At 35.1% G+C, this 25,810-nt stretch overlaps 1 pseudogene; it reads right to left on the minus strand.

Moving 5' to 3' along the window:
* Positions 1–24,674: 24,674 nt before the first annotated feature.
* LOC121486557 lies at positions 24,675–25,508 on the minus strand (annotated as a pseudogene).
* Between the last annotated feature and the right edge of the window lie 302 nt (positions 25,509–25,810).

A 25,810-nucleotide genomic window follows, 5' to 3' on the forward strand; every position in this document is an offset into this window, starting at 1 on the left:
AAGGAGAGAGGTGAGAGAGAAAGGAGTGTGCAGGGGATCTCCAAGAGAGACACTTCCCCAAGGACATTGACTGAGAAGATGAAAGTGGCTGATTTTTGTGAGTTTTCCAACCATAGAGGTGAAACACTAGAGTTTTAGAGGTTTGCAGTGTAGGCGGTATGGAGCCAGGAGGGGCTGCAGTGCATCTGTGGAGGAGGGCAGTCACCTGGCGTGATCTGAGGATCCCCAGGACACATGAGGAGAGACAGTCCCCCCCTTTTGGAATGCATCTGGGAGAAGTGACATTGCCTCTCCAGGGACAAAAGAGCCAGCAGATACCATTACCCTCTCCTTGCACCTTAACATAGGTGCAGAGATACCCGTGGAGCACAGCTAACCAGGACACTGGCTCTGCTGTGCTTTACTCCAAAATCCACCCCCTTGCCTTTTGGCAAACCTTCATAAGCCCCAGTGTGGCAAGACCCTCCCCCAGAGAACCAGTGCAAGTCCCCAGGGTGCCAGGTCCCTAAAGTTTAAGGTTTTGAAATCTCAGCCTGCTTGCCTAAGATAGAGCCTAAGGTGCACTGTGCACTTCACAGGGTGACTGTAGGGATCTGAGGGACACCTGAGACACAAGAGGGGAGATTGTTTGCTCTACTGGGAGGGATTCCTGGGGATTGGTGGATGCCAACTCCCCTCGCTGGCACATGGGGGAGGGCTGGCACCATTTCTCTCCTCAGTCCCTCAGTATACAGTAACTTCAGTAAGTAGCACAGAACCAACAGTGACCTAAACTGCTTACAGCAAGCTGCACCCCCCTGTGCTCTGCAGGTGCTGCTTTTCTAGGGCAAGCATGCCTGAGAACTAGAGCAGCAGGCCCGTCTCCCAGGTGAGCACAAACGCCCCTCACACACCACATCTACTGACCACAGAGTCTGCAAAGCTTTAGCTCTAGTGGAAATAGCATCAGGGCTCTTTTAACAAGCAGAGCAGAACAGAACACATCTAGTTAAGACTTGCCACACTCTGCCCAAGGTCCAAACACTCCTTACAGCAGGCAAAGAAAAACTGAAGATGGAAAGAGGAGCAAAACACAGCAGCAAAGTGCACACAGCACACACAGAAGCACTTCCTGAAGTGCCAGGCCCCGGACAGTATATGACCTCTTCTTTATAAAGTCATTTTTCTCAGGAGAAGGAAACATAACAGGCTTTCCTAACACATGGAAGAAGAGAGACCTAGACAAAATACCAAGATGGAGGAATTCATCCTAAAATAAAGAACAAGAAAATGTCATAGTCAGGAATCTAATTGAATTAGACATTAAGTACTATGCTTGATTCAGAATGTAAAGCAACAATCATAAGGATAGTGGCTGGACTTGAGAAAAGCATAGAAGACATCAAGGGGTCTCTTACCACAGAAGAAAAGACCTAAAAACTAGTCAGGCCAAAATTAAAAATACTATAACTGAGAGGTGAAACCAACTGTGTATAATGAGCATGAGGATAGAAGAATCAGAGGAACAAATGAGTGATATAGAAGAAAAGGTATGGAAAATAAATGAAGCTGAAAAGAAGAGGGAAAGAAAAACACTGGCTCATGAATCTAGACATAGGGACCTCAGTGACTCTATACAGTGTAATAATATTCTTATCATAGGAGCCCCAGAAGAAGAGAGTGAAGGAGAACAGAAGGTCTACTCAAGGAAATTATAGCTGAAAACTTCTCTAATCTGAGAAAGGAAACAGACATTTGAATCCAGGAGCACAGAGAAACCCCATCAAAATCAACAAAAGCAGGCCAACACCAAGACATTTTGTAGTTATCCAGAAGCAACAACTTCACAAGTAGTCCGATGGCACTAAATTCATAGCTATCAATAATTACTTTGAATGTAAATGGACTGAATGCTCCAATAAAAGACATAGGGTGTCTGAATGGATTAAAAAAATAAGACCCATCTATATGTTGCCTACAAGAGATTCATTTTCGAACTAAAGACAGCTGCAGATTGAAAGTGAGGGAGTGCAGAATCATTTATCATGCTAATGGATGTAAAAAAAAAAAATCAAAAAGCCGAAGTAGCCATACTTATAGCAAACAAACTAGATTTTAAACCAAAGTTTGTAACAAGAGATGAAGAAGTCACTATATCATAAAAAGAGGTCATTCCTACAAGAACACCTAAAAATTAAAAATATTTATGCCCTGAACTTGGGAACACCTAAATATATAAAACAAAAGCAATATAAAGGAACTCATTAATAATAATAGAATAATAGTAGGGCACTGAGGTGGCTCAATCAGTTAAGTGTCTTCATTCAGTTCAGGTCATGATTCCAGGGTCCTGGGATAGAGCCCTACATTAGGCTCCTGTTCAGTGGGAGGTCGGCTTCTCCCTCTCTCTCTTCTTGTTCCCCTGCTTGTTCTCTCTCTGTCTCTCTCTGTGTCTCTCTCAAATGAATAAGAAAAAAATTAAAAACAAAACAAAAAGGAATAGGAGGAAGCCAGAAGGTTTAAAAAAATTAAAAGCCTACTTACATCAAAGGGCAGATCTACGCAGAAAAATGACCAAGGAAATAATGACTTTGAATGACATACTGGACCAGATCGACTTAGCAGATATATTCAGAACATTTCATTCTAAAGCAGCAAAATAAACATTCTTTTCAACTGCACATGTGATATTCTCCAGAACAGATCACATACTGGGTCAGAAATCAACCTGAACAAGTACAAAGAGATTGAGATTATATCAGCATATTTTCAGACCATGATGCTATGAAAATTTAAGTCAACCACAATAAAAAGTTTGGAAGGACCAAAAATACATGGAGGTTAAAGAACATCTTGCTATAGAATGAATGGATCAACCAGGAAATTAAATAAGAAATAAAAAAAATACATGAAAACAAATGATAATGAAAGCACAACAGTCCAAAGCCTTTGGAATGCAGCAAAGTAGTCATAAGAGGCAATTATATAGAAATACAGTCCTGCCTCAAGAAGCAGGAAAAATCTCAAATATGCAACCTAAACTTATATGTAAAGGAAGTAAAAACAAAACAAAACAAACAAACAAACAACAAAAACCAATGAAGCCTAAAGCCAAGAAAAGAAGTGAAATAATACCAATCAATAGCAAATAAATATCAATATAAAAGATATAGAAACAAACATACAAAAATAGTCAAACAGATAAATGAAACCAGGAGCTGATTCTTTCAAATAATTAATAAAATTGATAAACTCTTAGCCAAGCTTATCAAAAAAGAAAAGAGAAAGGACCCAAATAAATAAAATCATGAATGAAAGAGGTCAGATCACAACCAGCACCACAGAAATACAAACAATTATAAGAGAATATGATGAAAAATTATACACCAACAAATTAGACAATCTGGAAGAAATAGATAAATTCCTAGAAACATAAACTACCAAAATTGAAACAGGAAGAAGTAGAAAACTTGAACAGACCAATAACCAGCAAAGAAATTGAATCAGTGATCAAAAATCTCCCAACAAATAAAAGTCCAGGGCCAGATGGCTTCCAAGGGAATCTACCAAACATTTAAAGAAGAGTTAATACATATTCTTCTGAAACTGTTCCAAAAAATAAAAATGGAAGGAAAACCCAAACTCATTCTACAAGTCTGAATTGCCTCGATTTCAAAACCAAAAAAGGACCCCGGTGAAACAGAGAATTTACAGGCCAATATCCCTGATGACCATGGATGGAAAAAAATTCAATCATATCCAACAGTACATTAAAAGAACCATTCATCATGATCAAGTGGGATTTATTCCTGGACTGCAGGTGTGGTCCAATATTCACAAATAAGTCCATGTAATACACCCATTAATAAAGAAAGAATAAGGACCCTATGACCTTCTCAACACATGCAGGTAAAGCATTTGACAAAGTATAGCATCCAATCTTGATAAAAAGCCTCAACAGAGTAGGGATAGAGGGATCATATCCCAACATCATAAAGACTATATACCAAAGACCCACAGCTAATATCATCCTCAATGGGGAAAAACTGAGAGCTTTTCCTCTATGATCAGAAACAAGACAGAGATGTCCACTCTCACCCTTGTTACTTAACACTGTATTGGAATCCTAGCCTCGGCAATCAGACAACAAAAAGAAATAAAAGACATCGAAATCAGCAATGAAGAAGTCAAACTTTCACTCTTTGCAGATGACATGATAGTCTATGTAGAAAACACAAATTCTCCACCAAAAAGACTCCTAGAGCTGATACACAAATTCAGTAATGTCTCAGAATACAAAATCGGTGTACAGAAATCTGTTGCATTTCTACACACCAATTTTGAAACACCAGAAAGAGAAATCAAGGACTCAATCCCATTTACAATTGGATTTACTTTTGGATAAATTGGATTACAATTTACTCCAAAAACCCTAAGATGCCTACGATTCAGCCTAACCAAAGATGTAAAAGATCTCCACTCTGAAAATATAGAGTGCTTATGAAATGAATTGTAGATGACAAAGAAATTGAAGATGACACAAAGAAATGGAAAAAAAAACCCATACTCATGGATTTGAAGAACAAATATTGTTAAAATGTCTACACAACCCAAAACAATCTAGATGTTTTATGCAATTTGCATCAAAACATCACCAGCATTTTTCACAGAGCTAGAACAACAACAACAAAAAATCCTAAAATATGTATGAAACTACAAAATACCCTGAATAGCCAAAACAATCTTGAAAAAGAAAAGCGAACCTAGAGGCATCACAACTCTGGACTTCAAATTATATTACAAAGCTGTAGTGATCAAGACAGTGAGGTACTGTCACAAAAACAGATAAATGGAACAGGATAGAAAACCCAAGAAAGAACCCTCAACTCTATGGTCAACTAATCTTTGACAAAGAGAAATGAATTTCCAATGGAAAAGACAGTTTCTTCAACAAATGTTGCTGGGATAACTGGACCAAAATGCAAAGAGTGAAACAACCATTTTCTTTCACCATGCACAAAATTTAATTCAAAATGAATGAAAAACCTAAATGTGAGACAGGAAATCATAAAAATCCTCGAGAACACAGGAAGAAAACTCTCTGACATCAATCATTACAACTTCTTACTAGATATATCTCCAGATACAAAGGAAACAAAAGCAAAAAAAAAAAAGAACTATAGGACTTCTTTAAGGTAAAGATCTGCACAGCGAAGGAAACAATCAACAAAACTGAAGAGGAAACCTTCAGATGGGAGGAGATATTTGGATTGGCATATCAGATTAAGGGTATCTAAAATCTATAAAGAACTTATCAAACTCAACACCATAAAACAAATAATTCAGCCAAGAAATGGACAAAACACACGAATAGACTTTTTTCCAAAGAAGACATCCAGATGGCTAACACACAAGAAAAGATGCTCAAGATCATCCGTCATCAGGGAAGTACAAATTGAAACTACAATGAGATACCCCCTCACACTGTCGGGATGCCTAAAATCAACAAAACAGGAGACACCAGGTGTTGGCAAGAATACAGAGAAAGGGGGGATCCCTGGGTGGCTCAGCGGTTTAGCGCCTGCCTTCAGCCCAGGGCATGGTCCTGGAGTTCCAGGATCGAGTCCCACATCGGGCTCCCTGCATGGAGCCTGGTTCTCCTTCTGCCTCTGTGTGTGTGTGTGTGTGTGTGTGTGTGTGTGTGTGTGTCTCATGAATGAATAAATAAAATCTTAAAAAAAAAAAAGAATGCAGAGAAGGGGGAACCTCTAACATGGCTGGTGGGGATAAAAACTGGTCAAGCCACTCTGGAAAACTGCATGGAGGTTCCTCAAAAAAGTTAAAAATACAGCTATCCTACCACCTAGCAATTGCACTGCTAGTTATTTACCCAAAGGATGCAAAAATATCAATTCAAAGGGACACATGCACCCTAATGTATCTAGCAGCTTTGTCAACATAGCCAAATTATGGAAAAAGCCTAAATGTCCACAGACTGATGATGAATGGATGAAGAAGTCTCTCTCTCTCTCCCTCTCTCTCTCGCTCTCTCTCTCTCTCTCACACACACACACACACACACACACATACGCGAGAATAGTACTCAGCCATCAAAAAAGAATAAAATCTTGCCATTTGCAAGATGGAGGTGTTATTATTGGAGTGTTATTATTATTATGCTAAGTGAAATAAATCAGTCAGAGAAAGACAAATACCTTATGATTTCACTCCTGTGTGGAATTTAAGAAACAAAATAGATGAATATAAGGAGGGAAAAAAAGAAAGAGAGAAAAAAAAAAGCATAAAATAGACCCTTAATGATAAAGAAGAAACTGAGGGTTGCTGGAGGGAAGGTGGGAGGGGAGATGAGTTAAATGGGTGATGGATATTAAGGAGAACACTCATGACGAGCACGGGGTGTTGTATCTAATCAATGAATCACTATATTCTACACGTGAAACCAACGTTACACTGTCAACTAATGGGAATTTAAATAAAAACTTGAGAATATTTAATGGAATGTATCAAAAGTAGCTATTAGAGAGAAATTCATAGCATCAAATGTTTTGATTGCAAAAGAAATGTGGCTTCAAATAAATAATCCAAGTTTCCACCTAAGATAGTAGGAAAAACTAGCACATTGAATATAAAGCGAGCAGAAGGAAGGAAATAAAAATCGTAATAGACATCTATTTAACTGAAAACAGCAAAATAATACACAAATTCAATGGAAACAAAGGTCATTTTTCAGAAAAGATTTTAAAAATTGATAAGTCTATAATTGGATTAATCAAGAAAATAAAGAGAAATGACACAAAGAGGGCACATTGCCACAAACCATGTAGGCAGCAGAAGGAAGAAAATGTCAAATACTTTTATGCCCATAAATTTGTAACATTGGATAAAGTGAACTAAGTCTCTTAAGAAACCTCACTCAGAAATATAATCTGAGGGATTTTTTTATTGGAAAAATTGAAATCAAATTTCAAAACTTTCCCACAAAGAGAAGTTCAAGTCAAAACAGTTTCATTGGTAATTTCTACCACAAAGTTAAGTAAGACATTTACCAAATATAGGCAAACTCTTCCTAAAATGTCACGAGGCTAGAATACTTCTCAACTAATTATATGAGACTGGCATTGCACAAATACCAGGCAAGTCATCATACTTGGGGGAAAAAGACTCATATCCTTAACAAACATGGACAAAAATGTCCTCAACAATATACAAATGAGGTCTGGGTGGCTCAGCAGTTGAGTGTCCTTCTTTGGCCCAGGGCCTGATCCTGGAGTCCTGGGATCGAGTCCCTCATCGGGCTTCCCGGTATATGTATATATACAAATGACTTGAATCTAGTAATATATGAAAAGGATAATTAATGAGAATCTAGTGGGTTTTATTCCACAAATGCAAAACAGGACAGGACCATTACTGAAAATTAAAGAAACCAAATTGAGGAAACTAAATACTATATGATTCCAACTACATGACATTCTGGAAAAGGCAAAACTCTGGAAACAGTAAAAAGATTAGTGGTTGCCAGCAGTTGGTGGTGATGAAAAGTAATGAATTAGAAAAACACAGAGGGTTTTGGGAGCAATAAAAATATGCTGCAGGATATCATAATGGTAGTGCACATCAGTATACATTTCTCAAAGTCAGAATTACGCACCAAGAGTGAACTACAATATAAATCATGGACTTTGTATGATTAGGATGGGTCAGTGTCAGTTCCTAGTTGTAACAAATCCACTGCACTGGTGGGGGAGACTGATAATGGAGCAAGATCAGCTTAATCCCAAAGGCTCACCGGGATTTCTATATAGAAAATGAGAATTATTTAAGATTTATATCGAAGTCAAATAAAATAGTATAGTCAAAACAGTTTCAAAAAGGAAGAAATAATTTGGAAAACCGGACTTCAAAATTTACCATAAAGTGACTCTGGTTAAAAAAAAACAACAACAACAACAACAACAGTATATACATTTGGGAGTTAGATAAAGGTCCACACAACAGAAGAGAGAGCCCAGAAATATATCCATGCAAACATAGTCAAAGGATTTTGGACACAATTGTGCACTTTAAAAAAAAAATGGATATTTGCATATTTATATTTAAAATATTAACTTTTTCTATCACACACATACAAGAAATAAAAATGAAGCATAGACTTAAATGCAAATAAAAAATCAAAACAAAACTGTGAGTTCCTAATAAAAAAATTGAATAAAATCTTGCATTCGTGGTTTAGGCAAAGGGTTCTTAGATATGACACCAAGTCCACTGAGGGAGAAAAAATAGTTTGGATTTTATCAAAATTAAAACCTATTCTCTGCCAAAGTCCTTGCTAGAAAAATGAGAAATACAGAGAAGAGACCAGAACGTAGTTGAATGTGTGTGTGTGGATAGGTGTTCTTTGTCAGGTATCTTTTGTTTTATGTGATTTGCAGATATTGTATCTCCATCTGTGAACCTGTGGATATATATTCAACTAAAAAAAATATATGATAATATGTATCCAAAAATGTGAACCCACAGTTCCCCCATAGAAGACACACAGATGGCAAATAAGCAAATGAAAAGACGCTCAGCACACTTAGTCATCAGGAAGTGCGAACTGAAAGCAAAGACCTCCCTCTGCTTCACACACCTACTAAAATGGCCACAATTAAAAACAGAAAAAAAAAAAAAAAACAGGTTGATTCCAACTGCTTCCAGATGCAGAATAACTGGTACTGCAAGAGCACATCCATTTTTAAAGCTGTTTTTAGTTCATATGAAATCAATCCTGTATGGCCTGGGCTGGCTCAGTGGGTTAAGCATCTGCCTTCAGCTCCTCATGATCCTGGGGTCCTGGGGTTGAGCCCTGCGTCCGGCTCCCTGCCCACTCGGGAGTCTGTTTGCCCCTCTCCTGGGCCCTGCCCCTGGCTCATGTTCTAAATAAATAGACACATAAATAGATAAGTATCTTTGAAAATAATTAATTGTGTAGTACCCAGAGGTCTCCCTCTGAGGTACTTGTCTAACAGAAATATAGACGTATCTTCATACAAAGCCTGTGCAGGAATGTGGCTTCTTAACGAGTAATCATCAAATTTCAGAAATATTCCAAATACCCTTTGTCTAATGAACTGTTTCAAGCAAAAATCCTATGGCAAACCCATATTGTTTGGCTATGAAATGGAATAAAATATTGATACGCACAATATCATGAAGTCCTGTCAAATGCATTTTACTAAGTAAAAGAACCCGGAGGCAGCATATACATTTCCACCTACCTGGCCTTCTGGAAGAGACTTGTAGTGGTTATCAGTGGAGAGGGGGGAATGGGGGAATTGTGTGGCTATGGATACATGACTTTTTGCATATATCAAAATTCACAGAATTGTGTGCCATCAAGTGAAATTTGGTCTGTATTAATTAAAAAGCATATAAATTAGAGGGCTTTTTAAACTATTGATGTGACTATTCAGGCTTAGGTATATTAAATATACCACCTAAGTGTAAAAGGTTTAATATTTCTCTGAACTATTCTTCTGTGGACTTTATTTTTTTATTTTTCTCATGCCAATGTTAGTACAGGTTTTATTTTCATTTTTGGCGTTTTATTTTTCTTTTGAGTATTTATAGATATATTCAAAATCAGTGATATTTATTATACATTTTAATCTTCCATTTTCTTTTTTCTAATATTTTATTTATTCATGAGAGACAGAGAGAGAGAGAGAGAGGCAGAGACACAGGCAGAGGGAGAAGCAGGCCCCTTGCAGGGAGCCCAACGTGGGACTCGATCCCAGGACCCTGGGATCACGACCTGAGCAGAAGGCAGACTCTCAACCCCTGAACCACCCAGGGATCCCTTCCATTTTTCTTCTTAGATAAACGCATTAATTAATTCTGGTTTACTGTTAAGCAAAATGAATTTTTTCTTTTTTTTTTTTTTTGTTTTACTTTCACTTCTGCTTCTTAATTACTTTGATGTTGCTGCTATTACTATATTTTTGGTTGATTCTTTATTTATTATAATTACCCAAATCGTTGAATTTTAATTGTTTGAATTATTGGTTTAATCTCTTCTGAGAACAACAATTAAAATTATGTTTTACTTTCCAAGTCAAAAAAGAACAAAAGAGTTCTAGCCAAGAATAGTGAACAGGTATTTATCTTAACAAAACATGCTCTCTTGAATTATTACAGGTTAATACTTAAAATCTCATAATACAAAGTATTTCTCTGAAGTTGTTACTTAAATTTGCCCCAAGATATTAATTAAATTTAATTTTAAATTAAAGTTTTAAAAGTTTGAGTAGACCTCTCCAACTGATTTCTATACTACTTCGAAAAATAAGATAATATTAGCATCCGCTTTTTCCTTTTCATAGGCAGCCAGTATTTTACGATCAAATATCTCTGATCATTTTTTCTCGGATCATTTTTAATGCTGTTGAATATATGTGAAAGGTGAAGAACACTATGGAAAAGTAAAGGAGAAAGTGGAATTTTATTTTAAGAGTTTTAAAACTGAAACTCCCAAAGTAGTTTCATTGGTAACAATTTTAGTCACATTTTCATGGTCAAAACATTCACTCTATCCATGTTATCAGACTATTTATAGGTAAATATCCCATAGATCACAATTTTGAGAGCCAGGTGGGGCCAGCACTTAGAATATTGTTGCTGATAATTTCTGCTATCTGGATCCTATTTTCACTGATTTTCTCCATCATCTCCACTTGTCAAACTTCCCTATTTATTTGAAGAATAGTGCTGTTGACTGTTATGTACCCATAAAATTCAAATGTTGAATCTGTCATTTCCAATATGATGATTTTTGGAGGGCTTTGGAAATTAAATATATTTAACAGGAATTGTTACTGTTGAGCTTCTCTCTTTCATGTGTTCTTAGTTTCCTTTAAACGTCCTTCTAAGACTTTTCAAAGTTGTGCTTTCCCTCTGATTTCCCTTGTGATTCAATTTTATTTGATTAAGCAACACTACTCATTTACCAAAAGACGCTAAAGAAGCATAATTTTCTTTTTCATCCTCTCTTCCTTAGGCAATGTTTTAAGTTCTGCAATCTCATTAACTGGAGAACAAAAAAAGATGAAACTTTTCAAGTAACTCCTTTAATAGTTATTAGAGGACATCATTTACAAAACAAATATGTAGACTGTTATTTTCAACAGCATATCAGATCTATTTATTTTGTTGTCGCAATTTAGTTTTGCAATTTGGTCTCTGGTTTATTGTCCCCGCCGAGCCCCATCCCTCTGTTCCGTACTGTTGTGTTAAGGCCCTCTTCTGTTAATGTTTCTTGCAAGCCCAATTTATGAAACATACTTTAACTTCCAAGCAATGAATGACTCAATTCAATACCTTTGAAAATGTGAGTCAAACACAGGCCATAGAATTTGAATTATTTAATAAAAAATGATTAGATTGCTCCGTATCCCAGGGCATGATTGAGCATGTCTGCGATGAGTTTCAGTGCATATAAAAACACCTTCTACACTTGTCATTTCTCGGATCTCTTGCAAAATGAACAATCCGCATCTGTGCCGATGGCTCTTTTCATTAGCCTCTCAGTGATCTGACTCTAATCACTCTTTTCTGGTGTGTAAATTATATTTGCTATAGATAAAAGCTGACATTTTATAATGTCTACCAATTATACTTCTGTAACTGCACTAAGGCAGCTCATGAAATCATTTCCCACATTTTTTCTGCATCTTCAGTGCTCTTTCCAAATCCCATTCTTTTTGGCATCAATAGGACAAAGTGGAAAAATATGTAAGCATATGGTGATTTTCATGAAAAAGTCAAGTCTGATAATTTTGCTAAAGCTATGTAATATTCAACATTCATGCATCATGAAATTTGTTATGATAATATCAAAATTTCATTTGAGGATATATGAGGAATCCATGACTTTGGCATTTGCATCCGCTTTTTCCTTTCATAGGCAACCAATGTTTTAAGATCAAATATCTCTGATCATTTTTTCTCGGATCATTTTTAATGCTGTTGAATATATGTGAAAGGTGAAGAACATTTTGGAAAAGTAAAGGAGAAAGTGAAATTTTATTTTAAGAGTTTTAAAACTGAAACTCCCAAAGTAGTTTCATTGGTAACGTTTTCAGTCACATTTTCACGGTCAAAACATTCACTCTATCCATGTTATCAGACTATTTATAGGTAAATATCCTATAGATCACAATTTTGAGAGCCAGGTGGGGCCAGCACATAGAATATTGTTGCCGATAATTTCTGCTATCTGGATCCTATTTTCACTGATTTTCTCCGTCATCTCCACTTGTCAAACGTCTATATTTATTTGAAGGACAGTGCTGTTGACTGTTATGTACCAATAAAATTCAAATGTTGAATCTGTCATTTCCAATATGATTATTTTTTGGAGGGCTTTGGAAATTAATTAGAGGGTGGAGCCATACAGTTAGAATTAGTGCCCTTATGAGAAGATACTGGAGAAAGTCTATCTCACTCTCTACCATGTGAAGATACACCAGCAGACGCCCCTCTGCAAGCCAGGAAAAGAACCCTCACCGGGTACAGAAGAAGCTAGCACTTTGGCTGTGGACTCCCTAGCTTTCAGAAATATGAAAAATAAATGTCTGTTTTTTAGGCCATCCAGTTAATGGTATTATAGCAGTCAGAGGTGATTTAAATATATCATAAGAAGACTTATTCTTTCTCAAATCAGTGGATTATATGCTTTCTTTTTTATGCTTATTTGTAAATGTGTCTAATTTCTCTTACCAGATGGTAACTTAATTTATGTCAGGCAACTTTTTCCTAACTTTTATTTCACTAGAGTCCTAAAACAATATTGTGCACATATTGCAGGTGATCAATATTTGATTTTTTGATTGATTAATTCAATGATTGATTAAATCAATGTTTGATTTAATTAGAACAAATTATTTATTTCGATGTGAAATGCTTAAACAGATTTATAACAAACAGATTTAAGTTAGCTTTATTCTCTCCTTTTTTTGTAAGATTTTATTTATTTATTCAGAAGAGTCACACACAGAGAGAGAGGAAGAGACACAGGCAGAGAGAGAAGCAGTCTCCATGCAAGGAGCCTGAAGTGGGACACGATCCCGGGGCTCCAAGATCACGCCCTGGGCTGAAGGCAGATGCTTAACCTCTAAGCCACTCACATGTCCCAGCTTTATTCTCTCCTTTATTCACTTCATTATTTTATTTTCAATTTCCAGTTATTTTTTTAATTTATGAAAAGGGAACTGGAAGAGATTATAATGAAGAAAACATGCACATGAATTTGCTGCTATAAGCCTTCAAACATTCAAAAAGATATATGTTGAGGCAAACACATGCCATATATACAAAAAATGAAGATTATGGATTATATATCCGTATTAAATACATATGGATACATAGGAATAGGAATTATAAACGCACATTTTCCTGGTCAGGGAGTCATGTTAAATTAGAATAAATGTATGGGAAAGCAAAATGAAATGATAGAGTTGTTTGGCAAGCATTTAATTGGAGCAATTAATTTTAGTATGGTGATCTTATTGGTCAACATTAAAAGTTACAATACGTGCCCAAACTTTTATTTTTCTTCTAGAAATCTACCCTACAGAAATATTCAAACAAATGCTTTCTATACCTCATTCTATGATTGCCCTTGGGTAATCCCCTTCCAACTTGATTCTGGGCTGGGCCATGTGACTGCTTGTTTAATAGGATATCAGTAAACATAAGGAAGGCAGAGAAATGTAAAATAATTATATATGGGGACATTTTCTCCTTTGCTGAGTGAATGTCTTCTTATACAATATGAACTAGTCAAGTCAGAATGGCTGAACAATGTGAGATCTGGAAAGTGGTTTCAGACATCCCAGTTAGCCCTTCTCCTTTCAGCTGAGAACCTGCATGCGTGAGTCAGCCCCTACTAGGTCAACCTGTGCCCAGCCTGGCCCCCTCAGGCTGGAAGAATGTCCTGTTAACATGTAGAATTATGGGAAACAAAACATTATTTTTGCCAAGGGACACTAAATTTTGCAGTGGTTTGTTACAACTGATATTTATGTCCCTTATCACTCTTCATTTTATTTTGCCCAACTTTCTTCCATCCTGGTTGTTATTTTAGATGATGTTGACACAGGCAGGAGAAAGACAAGATTTGAATTCCAAGATAAGGCGTTTCAGATATGTGTTGGCTGATGTCTAAATTAGTCACTGGGACATGCTGACACAATTTAACTTATACTATTAAACCACTGTTTCTTGATCTGTGAAAATACAATTAGCCAGGAAATCCTTCACACCATGCCAAATTAAATATAATAATAATAATAATAATAATAATAATAAATAATAATAATAATACCTAGGTAGATAAAATTTACCACCTGCTGAAAGTAGTACTGGGAGTAAATATAAAAGACAGGAGATATTTCAGCAGCATTGACTCTAACGTGAACGCAGGTGTTGGTACTATTAATTCATATTGGATTGCTTCCATATTGAGAGCGTGGCTCCTAATCTGTCAACTGATAGTTTGGTATGTGTCCAGTTATTCTAATGAATGGAATTAGAGTGGCATATTTGAGGAGCTAACTATAATAATGTATTAAACATGTTAAGAAAATATGATTTAGCCATCTTTAAATTTTAGGTTGATTCATCAATTAAATAACAGTTTATTTGTAGAGTCTCCATTCCCAGGAAGATATTTTTATCAATGGCAGCATTAGTACATGAGTAGAACTAACAAAAAGACTATTGCTACAAAGTTTCTGAAGGAGTAAATCCTTGAGGTATCAGAAAAAGTTCAACTTCAAAAACCAAATGCACTCTCATTATTTTAATAGAACGAGATTTTTTTTTTATTTTTTTTTTATTTATTTTTTTTTTTAGAACGAGATTTGATGAAAATTGTCTATAGAACTTGCTTTCATTTCTAGATATTTTATTAGGTTCTTTACCAAAATGATGTGTTCTTGTAAAAATGCTATTGCATTTTATTCCTTGGGGAAAAAACGATTTTATAATTTTAAACAATGTGTACTTATGTAACTTTCGGTGTAGTCTTTGTCTTTATTTTGAGGTGGTGAAGTTTTTTTGTGATGTCTCTAATTTTTCATCACAGTGGTGCATTTTTTTCCTCCGGATATGTGTTCTTTTTTATTGTAAGCCCAATTTACATGAGTTTTTTGTTGTTGTTGCTTATTGCTTGATTTAATGGAGACTTCTACAACTATTGGACAGTAATTTTTTTCTAAATAGTAGATTTAAATTTTAATTTTGCTCTCACAGGACGGTGTAACAACTCTGAAACATCTTATGTTCATTTCCATCTTTGGGACTTCTGTAAATGTGGGGGCAGAGTAAACTTTGATTCACTACATCCTGTACTGATATACAATATGCACAGATACACAACACCCATTATAGCCTGTTCTCTGAATAAAATAGGAATATGTCCTTTCCTTTCCCATATAAAGATTATTCAATATTTGGGGAAAACTCAACTCATTCCAAATATTGACTTTCTTAACGCTCTCATCATTGCTTCCAAAGTCACTGTGAGAGAGCATGTTTCAGAGAAAAGAATGGGAGCTGTTCTGTGTACCATATGCAGAATGGCTTTTGATTGGGATGTTTATAATTCTCTTTAAAAATTGATTATCCTTATCAACAAATTAGTTCATAGTAAAGACTCTTAGTCATTTTTAGAAGGATATTCATAGTGGGCCCACATTTCAATTTTATTTATTATAATCATTCAAACCTAAGTGTATCTGGTCTAAAATGCACTTTTCTGATCCAGTATATCTTAATACTTAACCAATATAGGTTATTAACGAGTTTATTGATTCATTTTATTGGGGGTGGAATTAAAATTACCTTTAGAATATCTTTTTGTTAGAGAAATATATGACTGTCTCTCACTAGATTAAAACTTGGCAACTATAAGCCAAGCTTTGTCATAAGTAATTTTCTCTGCCAGACTGGAAAACCTAAGACATGTTATGAATACTTTTTGCTTCTTCAATAATAGATATATGTGATATTATTTTAATATTACATATTTTATGAACTTTAAGAATCACTTCAAAAATTAATTTTCATAAACAAAATTATATGGTAAATTACTACCATTATAGTCATGTTCTTCAAGATCTGATGATAGGCTACTTGAAAGGACTCCTACAAAATCTACCCTTGCCCTGCAGCCCCTCAATGCAATCCTTCCCTTTGCATTCAGGATGCCTCAGAAGTGGAGGTGCAGGGTGGGTTAGGCACTGAGGAAAACAATCTCCTCTTTGAGTTAAACCGTTCAGGACCTGTGTATCTATGTTCATTTTATGTGTCCTCAGAGCCCCCAACAAACTTTTATCTTCACTTGACAGGTTTGTAATCCCAGCCACAGTTGTCTGTGGCCTCCATGTCTTTGTCTAGTGAAGGCTGGATGGTGTTGCATATTTGAGATCATTAGTCATAGGCAATATTTCAGTCTGTATTCAGGTTGAGCTATGCCACTTAATGTCTCAAGTGACATAAAGAAAGTCATTTGAAAAGCATCTAAACAATAATGCCAATCTTAGGTTTGTGATAGGGTTTAAATAATTGCATGCATATAAAGTGCAATGCTCTTGGCACTCAGCGAGGACTTAAAAATGACATATGGATTAGTAAACATGGAGATAGAGACACAGCTGAAAATACAAATATCTGAATATACAAATATCTGAATAAAGGTATTTTTGTAGAGTTATCTGTACTTCTGCTCATTATTACCTCTCCATCTGAAATATTTATCAAATTTTTATCTAGATGCCGTTTTCAAGTAATTGTTGGATGTCTGTGGGAGTTGTTCTGTGAAAAATCCACCCAGATGAATTTGGGGCTCAAAAAGATTAGTTGACCACGGCTGTGACCTGAATCTTGGTAATAAACTAAATAGATAGACCTGTTGGTGATTAGATGCACAGTTATATAGTCATAGTTACTTCCTCTGAGAACCACACACTTCAAGATTCATTTTTCTTACAGTCAAAAGCAATCAGAAAAGCATAGTTGATAAAATTTTCCCAAAATATTTCATTTTAAGTATTTAAAATATATAATTAATAGTTTTAGGAATTGAGAAGTTTTCTTAAATAGATCGCATGAGGTCAAAGCTAAAAAAGTAAAAACTAGAAGATACAGTTGGTTGCAAAGGAATTCTCTTCTTGAAATAGGGATGGAGACAAAAGGGAACCATGTAAAATACATGAAAATTAGCATCTGAATTTTCATCAGAGTGAAACTGAGTTGACCAACTATTGTACAAAACTACTTCATTTATCCTAAATTCATAGAGGAAAAATATTCTCTATATATGAAGTATTCAGATGACTTATGTTATTTAAATATATTGAATAATAAATGGTAAAATGTATTTCATTTTAGTCTGCATATTAGAAAAGATATGCTGAAGAATTTTATTTTTTCTTAAAAATTTATGGTCACATAATCAAAATTATTTTAGTCTAAAGTAGTAATTCTCCCAAAGGCTATTGAGGTTAATAGGACTACTTATCATCCTTTGGATTTCTGGGGATTTGGATTCATTTTATATACACTTTATGTCCCCTCCCCAGCTACTAGTTGACCAGTTGTCATATCTTAGTATCTTCCATGATCTTGAATCTCATGATTTTTCACTGATACTTTCCAATTTGTTGTATCTAATTTATCGTTGGCAGAAAAAAACAGAAAAGAAGCTTGTAAAAGTGAAAAAGTGAAAGTAAAGTGACTTTTGAGGAGACACCTGAGAAACTGCACTGAAATTGTGTGAGCTTTAGTATGTGGCTCTTTCAGGACTGAGATTGGCTGCTCACTGGCTTAAATCTGGAGAAGAAATTACTGCAATTTGGAGAGTAAACAGTGTGACATTACTTATTTTGTATATCAGTTAACTGTTTGAAATTGTAAGTTTCTTTACTATTGCAAATTCAAAAGGGAGCTATAGAGCATGTTCCAGAACCCATTCTGGAAGGTGCACTTTGTAACTGAAATCTTATCATCTATTTTATATGACTCATGATTAAGTACTATCATTAATTACCAAAAAAAAAAATAATAGTGTTATATATGGGCTGGAAGAGACATTAGCTTATTTTTTAAGATCAAGTTTCAGCCAGTTTAAAAAAAAAACTAGCAGATGTTTTGTGAAGAACAAATTTTGGTTCACATTTATTTCCTGCCTCTGATACATTTTTCACCCCAAATTCTATATAAATCCTTAGAAAAGATGCACAATTGAACATAAAGAGCCAGATTATCTTGCATTACTTAAAATGTATTTCATTATCTTTACTTTTAAATAATAGAATATGTATCAAAAATATCTATAATTTTACCTATACAGTAAGTCTTTATATTTTCCCACATTTAACAAATGCCAAGTAACATATTGTTGAAATTTTTCTCAGTAATAGATTATAAGCAGTATATTTGTGGACTATATATGTCTTGGTATTTGAATTTTGTTCACTTTTGTTACCTCACACTCTTTTCAGGTTTCAATTCTATAAATGTCTGATAATTCCATATGTGAAAACGACTTAAATATGTATTTTCTGTCTTCATATATCCTGTAATTTTTCCTGCTTAAAAGTGCTACAGTAAATACAAAAGTTGCAATTAGATAAAAACCATTTTACTCAAGGAGATTAGATTTCTATACCAAATATTGCCTCACATATGTTTTTCTTTTCTAAATCGTTTTGCCTCTAAGAAATTAAACCACAACTGAGATATGATTGCATTTCTTGTGATTTTTGACACATGCTGTATTTTGGAGTCATCCTCTTCCCACAAGCTAGAATTTGGTGTTAGTTATGTTTGTCTGCTTTCTTTCCATTGAAAGCAACAAAATATGAACACAACCAGCTGAAGAAACTGGAGGAACAATGCTATTTTGGGTGCATATTTAGAGAGTATTGTTGAATAAATAGAGTAATTCTAAGATTGCAGATAAATTTTGCTAACGAGGAACAACCAAAAGAGAAGTATCAAAAAGCATGCTGCATATTGACATCATGCAGTGCTGGTCACTGCTGAGCTCTGCCTTATTGAAATTCCACTACTGTTATATCCAGATATTATATTTTCTAGGTCTGCTTTGTAATTTTCTTTATTATTTTAACCAATCTCCTTATTGTTTGCATTACATTCCGTGCTTGGCCCATTTCTCCTTTTGATCTAATGTGACCTAGAGTAATGTAACTCCTGTTCCATCTACATACTGATTAATCTTCATAGATGTTTAGGTCCTTGAAAATGGGGATGATTTCCCACTGGCCTTTCCATCTATCTATCTTATTTTGACAGAAGATACTACTTGGCCATTAATATTTGTTAAATTAAACTAAAGGTAATTGAAATCGAGCTCCCAAATTCCTTTCTCTCCCTCTGCTTCAGACTTAAACATTGGACTGTTTATTGTCCGCTTGACACTTGACACTTCAATCTCAACTTATTCAAAGCATCTTCTGTCCCATCTTTCAAATCACACTCCAGACTTATGTTTGCTTTTCCTCTCTCAGTTAAATTTAACATCATCTACACAATCGTCCCTCATCCTTTACCTACTTTCTGCACTTGGTAAACATCGGATCCTGGATATTTTAATTTCCATATCTCAATGTACCCCCTTTCCATTCACTGCTCTATCATAAATCAGACCCTGACATATTTCATATGCAATTACCTATAAATGATGTCCCAGCCTTTAGTCCTAAGTCATCTCAAAATTTCCCAGCACAAAACTATAAGATGTAAAGTATCTATCTTACTGTGTTGTCCCTATTCTAAAACATGTTTAAATAGCTGCCTGAAATAATTCAATTAACTGTAAGGTGAATTTAATTTGTTCTCCAGGACCTGGTTAGTAAAAAATGCTGAGTGTTGGCTCTAAGGTCAGATTGCCTGGGTTTCATTCCATCTTTCGTTCCATCTGCCATTAACTTTGTGATGTGCAAGGTATATGACTATTATAAGCCTCTTTTCCCTCTCTGTAAAACTGGCATAATAATAGGATCCCTCATGGAGTTGTTTTGAGGATTTAATGAGTGATCCATGTGAAGTGCTTAGAAGAGTTTCAACTGCAAGAAACCACTAAATAAATGTCAGCGCTTGTCATTTTCACTCTTTGATTAGGTAGCCTTCTTGGCTTTGTACCTTTTATTCATCCTTAAAAGCTCGTATATATCAGCTTCACAAAGACTGGAAACATATATATTGTATTATAATACATGCAACATCACATTAAAAAATCTCTTTAAGGGTCTCTCAATCCCACTGAAGGGGCAGGGAATAAATCTACTTAATCTCCATGTCTCTTACACCCCGAAGAGTGTTAGTAAATTGAGGCGTATTTTTTTTTTCTTAATGCTTCCTGAACAGAACTAAAATGATTCTATATTTCCTAGTCTTCAAGTTTCAAGGCAAAAATAGAGCCTGGAAAGAATCACAAACATTTTGAAGTTCTTTTCTCACTCTGAAAGTTCCATCCTCTTTCAAGTCATTATGAAATAGAGGATATTACTTTTTCCTCTGAAAAATGGTGCTTTTAGATATTTTATGGTATCAGCCACTTTATCCATATGTATCATTATCTGGTGGCATTTTGTGCCACCACAGTTACCCAAAGCAGCAGCTGTGCTGCTGAAACCAATACTACTGCAAATACATTATGGAATCCACACTGAGTTTTTAAATGTTTGATCTAGACAGTACCAATATTTCTCCCTAAAATGATAATATTTAATCTCCTTGCTTTTTCAAGTAAATGACACTGATATGTACTGACTGATTTCCTTGCTGCCTTTGACATGTGGCTATAATTAGCTATAGACTAATAGCAACAGATTTGATATATATATCAAAGTCGTATATCCCACTTCTATTGAAACTTGCCAATACTATTTCAGATACTTTGAACTGATGAAGTCAATGAAACTAGAAAATTCCTGTTCACTACTATGTGCATGTGTATGTGTGTGTATGTGTGGCAACCCACGTGCCATCTCACACATTATGAATCATTGTAGACCGGGAAGAAAAGGAGAGATAAGCATGAAGCAATCATGTAAGATATTTATATTAAAAATTCTGTCCATGTTCCTTGAGTCAAATTGAAATTTTTTACAAGTATCCACAGTTCTTTCTGAAAATATAGCATTGTTGGACCAACCCCCCCTTTCACGCAGGTTCATACTGTAATTCAGGATAAAGAGAAACTTTGCTCAGATAAGATGCACTGATTAATAGATCACACATAATTAGAACTATCATACTTGGATCTCAGGCTCAATATTTAGCTAGAAATACAGCACGAGAATTTAATGACATAGTTATTGTACAAATTCTAGTCACAAACTATGGTCTTTATTATTTGTGAGACACAAAGAAGGAAAGAACAAATATGTACTGAGTTAACTTATATTTTTTGAAGAAAATGAATGTGTAAGATGTAAAATTAAGAATTTAACATTGCCTGTGAAAAGGCCTAAATCAATGAAAGCAGTAAATGGCATGGAACTTAAGAAGAAGTATATTTCTTTTCTTTTTTAAAAACGATTTTGTTTATTTATTCATATATATATATATATATATATATATAGAGAGAGAGAGAGAGAGAGAGAGAGAGAGGCAGAGACACAGGCAGAGGGATAAGCAGGCTCCATGCAGGGAGCCCAACGTGGGACTCCATCCTGGGTTTCCAGGATCACACCCTGGGCTGAAGGTGGCTCTAAACCACTGGGCCACCGGGGCTGCCCAAGAAGTATATTTCTGAAGAACATATATAAGTGGTAGTAGGTAGTGTAATATGTTGTACTCATAAATTTAGGAAAATAAAGCAAAATGCTGTTGTATTGAGCCTCTGAACTGTTATTCTTTAAAAAAATAGATTTTATTTTTTTAATCATGAGAGTCACAGAGAGGCAGAGACTTAGATAGAGAGAGGAGCAGGCTCCATGCAGGAAGCCTGATGTGGGACTGGATCCTGGGACTGTGGGATCACATCCTGAGCCAAAGGCAGATGCCCCCCAACCATTGAACCACCCAGGCGACCCATGAACTAATGCTCTCCTGTTCTGAACAGTCCAATGCATGGTCAAAAACGACCTCGATTTATACAAACCAGAAACATCCATATTTGGATTGAGAAGAGAAAATAATTATACTTTCAAATAAATATACATATTTCTAGTTAACAATCATATCATTCTAAGTATTTTGGGGAAAAGTTCAGAATAAGTTAAAATTCACAAATTGTTTTCTGGTATAACAATTTTCAGACATACTCAGATATACTTTAATAGGAAGTGTTTCCAACTCATTCTAACTCAATAAGTTTTTCATTTGCAAATAAATTTGAGTCCTTTCAGCCTTGACTTAAATTGTAGATAAAATAGTTTTGTGCAACATAGAATAAAGGGCTTTTAAGAGGCTTAGAACATTTATAGATAGAAAATAGCTCATGCAAAGCATTGCGATGAGATAAGTGTAAAGAATTCAGAACCATACAGATTAATTTTCCCTTAAAATACAAATTGAAAATGGAACTATGAGAAAAGCTACTTGGGAGAATAAAAGTAGATCACAAAATATTTTAAAAAGTATTTTCAAATATTGCCCACGTATTGCTTTTAATGAGATAACTTAAGTGGACTTACCTAAGCATGTACTGTGTTTTAACTTCTAGTGCTGACTGACAAATGATCATTTTTTTAATGGTATAATGGTATGATGTTTCTTAAATAATTACAATTGATCCTGAAAATTTTGTTATTGCCTCCAACTTGCATAAGTATTCCCCACAAGCTTTGATTATTTTCAGAATATGTAGGTACAAAGACTAAGTGAAGACAGAACAAACACATTATAGAAAGCAATATGCTAAGCTGGTCTATTCCTGGTTAATAAAGGCATAGTGGCAGCCCCTTGTACCTTGCTCTGTTGACTATTTCTTCTTTTATATAGCCCATTGTCTCCTTAAAATTCGCCCTTACAGTAAATATACTCAGTTTCCTTAATATCAGTGAAAACATATGCTCCAGCAGATGCACCACTTAGCTATGTTTCAAAATCCTGAAAGAGTCAGCCACATTTGTTGTCTATATTTTCTCCTTATTCTAATTCAGTTATGCTTCAGCTCCGTACTCTCCTCCTAAATTTACATTTAAGAATAATTTTGGGGTACCTGGGGGGCTCAGTCAGTTAAGTAAGCATCCAACTCTTGGTTTCCACCCAGGTCATGATCTCAAGGTCCTGGGATAGAGCCCCAAGTTGGGCTCCCTGTTCAGCAGGGAATCTGCTTGCCCCCCTCTCTCTCTGCCTCTCCCGCCAATTGCGCTTGCTTTCTCTCAAATACATAAGTAAGGTCTTAAAAAAAATAAAATACATTTCTTTGGGAGCCATTAAAGAATTCCTTTTTGCCTTGAATTCTGAAAATATTCTATATTGAATTATTTTTCTAGAAATGCAGCAGTTAATGAATTTAGATAATTATTTTAAAAGCCTTTCTTTAAAAAAATCTGTAGCAGGCTTAGTTAAGTTTTACTATGAACTTTTTGTTTTGCTATACTGTTTGAATTCGATCATTACATGTCAGGTACACTTTGAGATAGACATTTTGTTTATTTAAAAACAAGGCACAAGTAAATATAAAAGAATTGGAAAAGTGGATTTGGATATAGTCATGGATTTTTATGCATAAATATTGGTGACCATATGAGGTAAATCAAGTGATTGATTTTTTCTATACATTTCATTTATTGGGAATTGACTATAAATTTTGTTCCTATGCAAATTAACTCAATTACTCAGCTCTTCCTAAAAGAAAATCAAACAAGAAAATAGACACAAAGAAAATAAAAATATACAAAAATGAATGACTAAAATCTCTGTAGCAGAAAACTTTTTCAGCAGTTCCACAAACATGATTGCCTCCTTTCTACCTCAAGCACACAAAAGTACTAGATTACAACATAATGGTTAAAAGAGCAGTAAAATAAAAATAATAATATCTTGCTGTAAAAATAAAAGCATATAAGTTATAGAAAAAAAGAGGTAAAGTTGATTAGTTATTGATCAGAAATTGATTAGAAATCACTGAGCATGCAGACTCATTTATGAACATAGAACAGCTGTTCAAAAGCTCAGTTACATTCTCATCATTTTGACTTTGAATTTTGAGAAAGTCTTAATTTTTTTTTCAAAATGACCTCTACCCATATATTTTATTAAAAGAGCAAACATCATGAATTAACCCAGCAGTTTACTTGGATTGCAAAAATAACATGATTCAAAGTAAAAACAAGAAAACTGTCTACACATCTCTGAGTAGTAAATTGTATCATACAATGCATCCAGGAGTCATACTGAGCAACAAACTCTCATACAACACAAAAACTATTTTAGTTATGTTTAAAATCCAAATTTGTCTTTAAAATCACTCATAGAAAGGATACTCAAGTCAGAATGAACACTCCAATTAGTCAAGCATCAGGAAGCTACATTTCAGCTATTTAATACACAAAGAGATATCGTTTCACCAGTCAGTTCCTTCTAAAGTCTCCATTCTGGAATCGCAGATTCCTTGGCCTCCCTAACACTCCCCATTCCACCACTTCTTCAGATCATGAAAATGAAGAACACCAGAAATCTTGCTGAACACCAGAAATCTGTTGATATGATGTTGTACAAACCATACATTATGTTGGTTGACCATCTGCAATTATTAAACCAGGTGGTAACTGGTTGGGAAATGTTTCCTCTGTAAGTTCTTTGCTTTGTCCATCTGTAGCTATGATTGTTCCCCCAATCCTTTTGTCTCCTTTTATAACCTCTCTGAATTCCTGAACGTATAGTTTCAGAGGTTCTACAAGACTATGGAAGCCTCAGATGTGGCAGAAAGAATATATTCTCCATAGAATGTCCTCTATTTCCCTTGATGGCATCTTTCACTTGCTTCAGATGTTATAAAGCTGATGAATTCATTTATATTCTTTTTTTTTTTATTTTTTTTTTGATTTTTTTTTTATTTTATGATAGTCACAGAGAGAGAGAGAGAGAGGCAGAGACACAGGCAGAGGGAGAAGCAGGCTCCATGCACCGGGAGCCCGATGTGGGATTCGATCCCGGGTCTCCAGGATCGCGCCCTGGGCCAAAGGCAGGCGCCAAACCGCTGCGCCACCCAGGGATCCCTCATTTATATTCTTGAACGCATTCTTTGGCACCTTTTGTAATCTTTCCCCTTTGAGGTATGGCATTTTTCATCATTTTGCTACATTTTCAATTGGAAGATATGTATCTTGTTCTCTGAAACTTTCCCTTGAACCATTTATATCTTCATGATCATTCATGCTGTCCAGAGAATCATCATGAGGCTGTATAACCTACTGACTTCCTCCAACATAGTCCGCAGAAATGTGTGGTTGAGAAGCATGTGCTGTAGCACAGTCACCATCCATCTCCAATTGGTTGGATCCCATCTCCAATCAGCTGTTTGGCTGGACAGAAAATGTCTGTGAAGGAACCAGTCCTGATGTGGGACTCCCAACTCTTACTTTGTTTCATATGCTGGTTTTTCTTTTCTTTGAGGAGTAGTGAGAAGAATAGTCTAAAAATATGAAGAACAATTCCAAATTGATACATTATTTGATATATCTTTTGAAGTAAAATCATTTAAACTAAAATAAGTAAACAAAAATAAATACTAAAAGAAAAATATTACTTTACTTCTGAAGTGCCAAGTGTCTGTACCATGTTGGAT

The sequence above is a fragment of the Vulpes lagopus genome, chromosome 3 (genome assembly GCF_018345385.1).
Source record: "Vulpes lagopus strain Blue_001 chromosome 3, ASM1834538v1, whole genome shotgun sequence".
In the NCBI taxonomy this organism is placed as follows: domain Eukaryota; kingdom Metazoa; phylum Chordata; class Mammalia; order Carnivora; family Canidae; genus Vulpes; species Vulpes lagopus.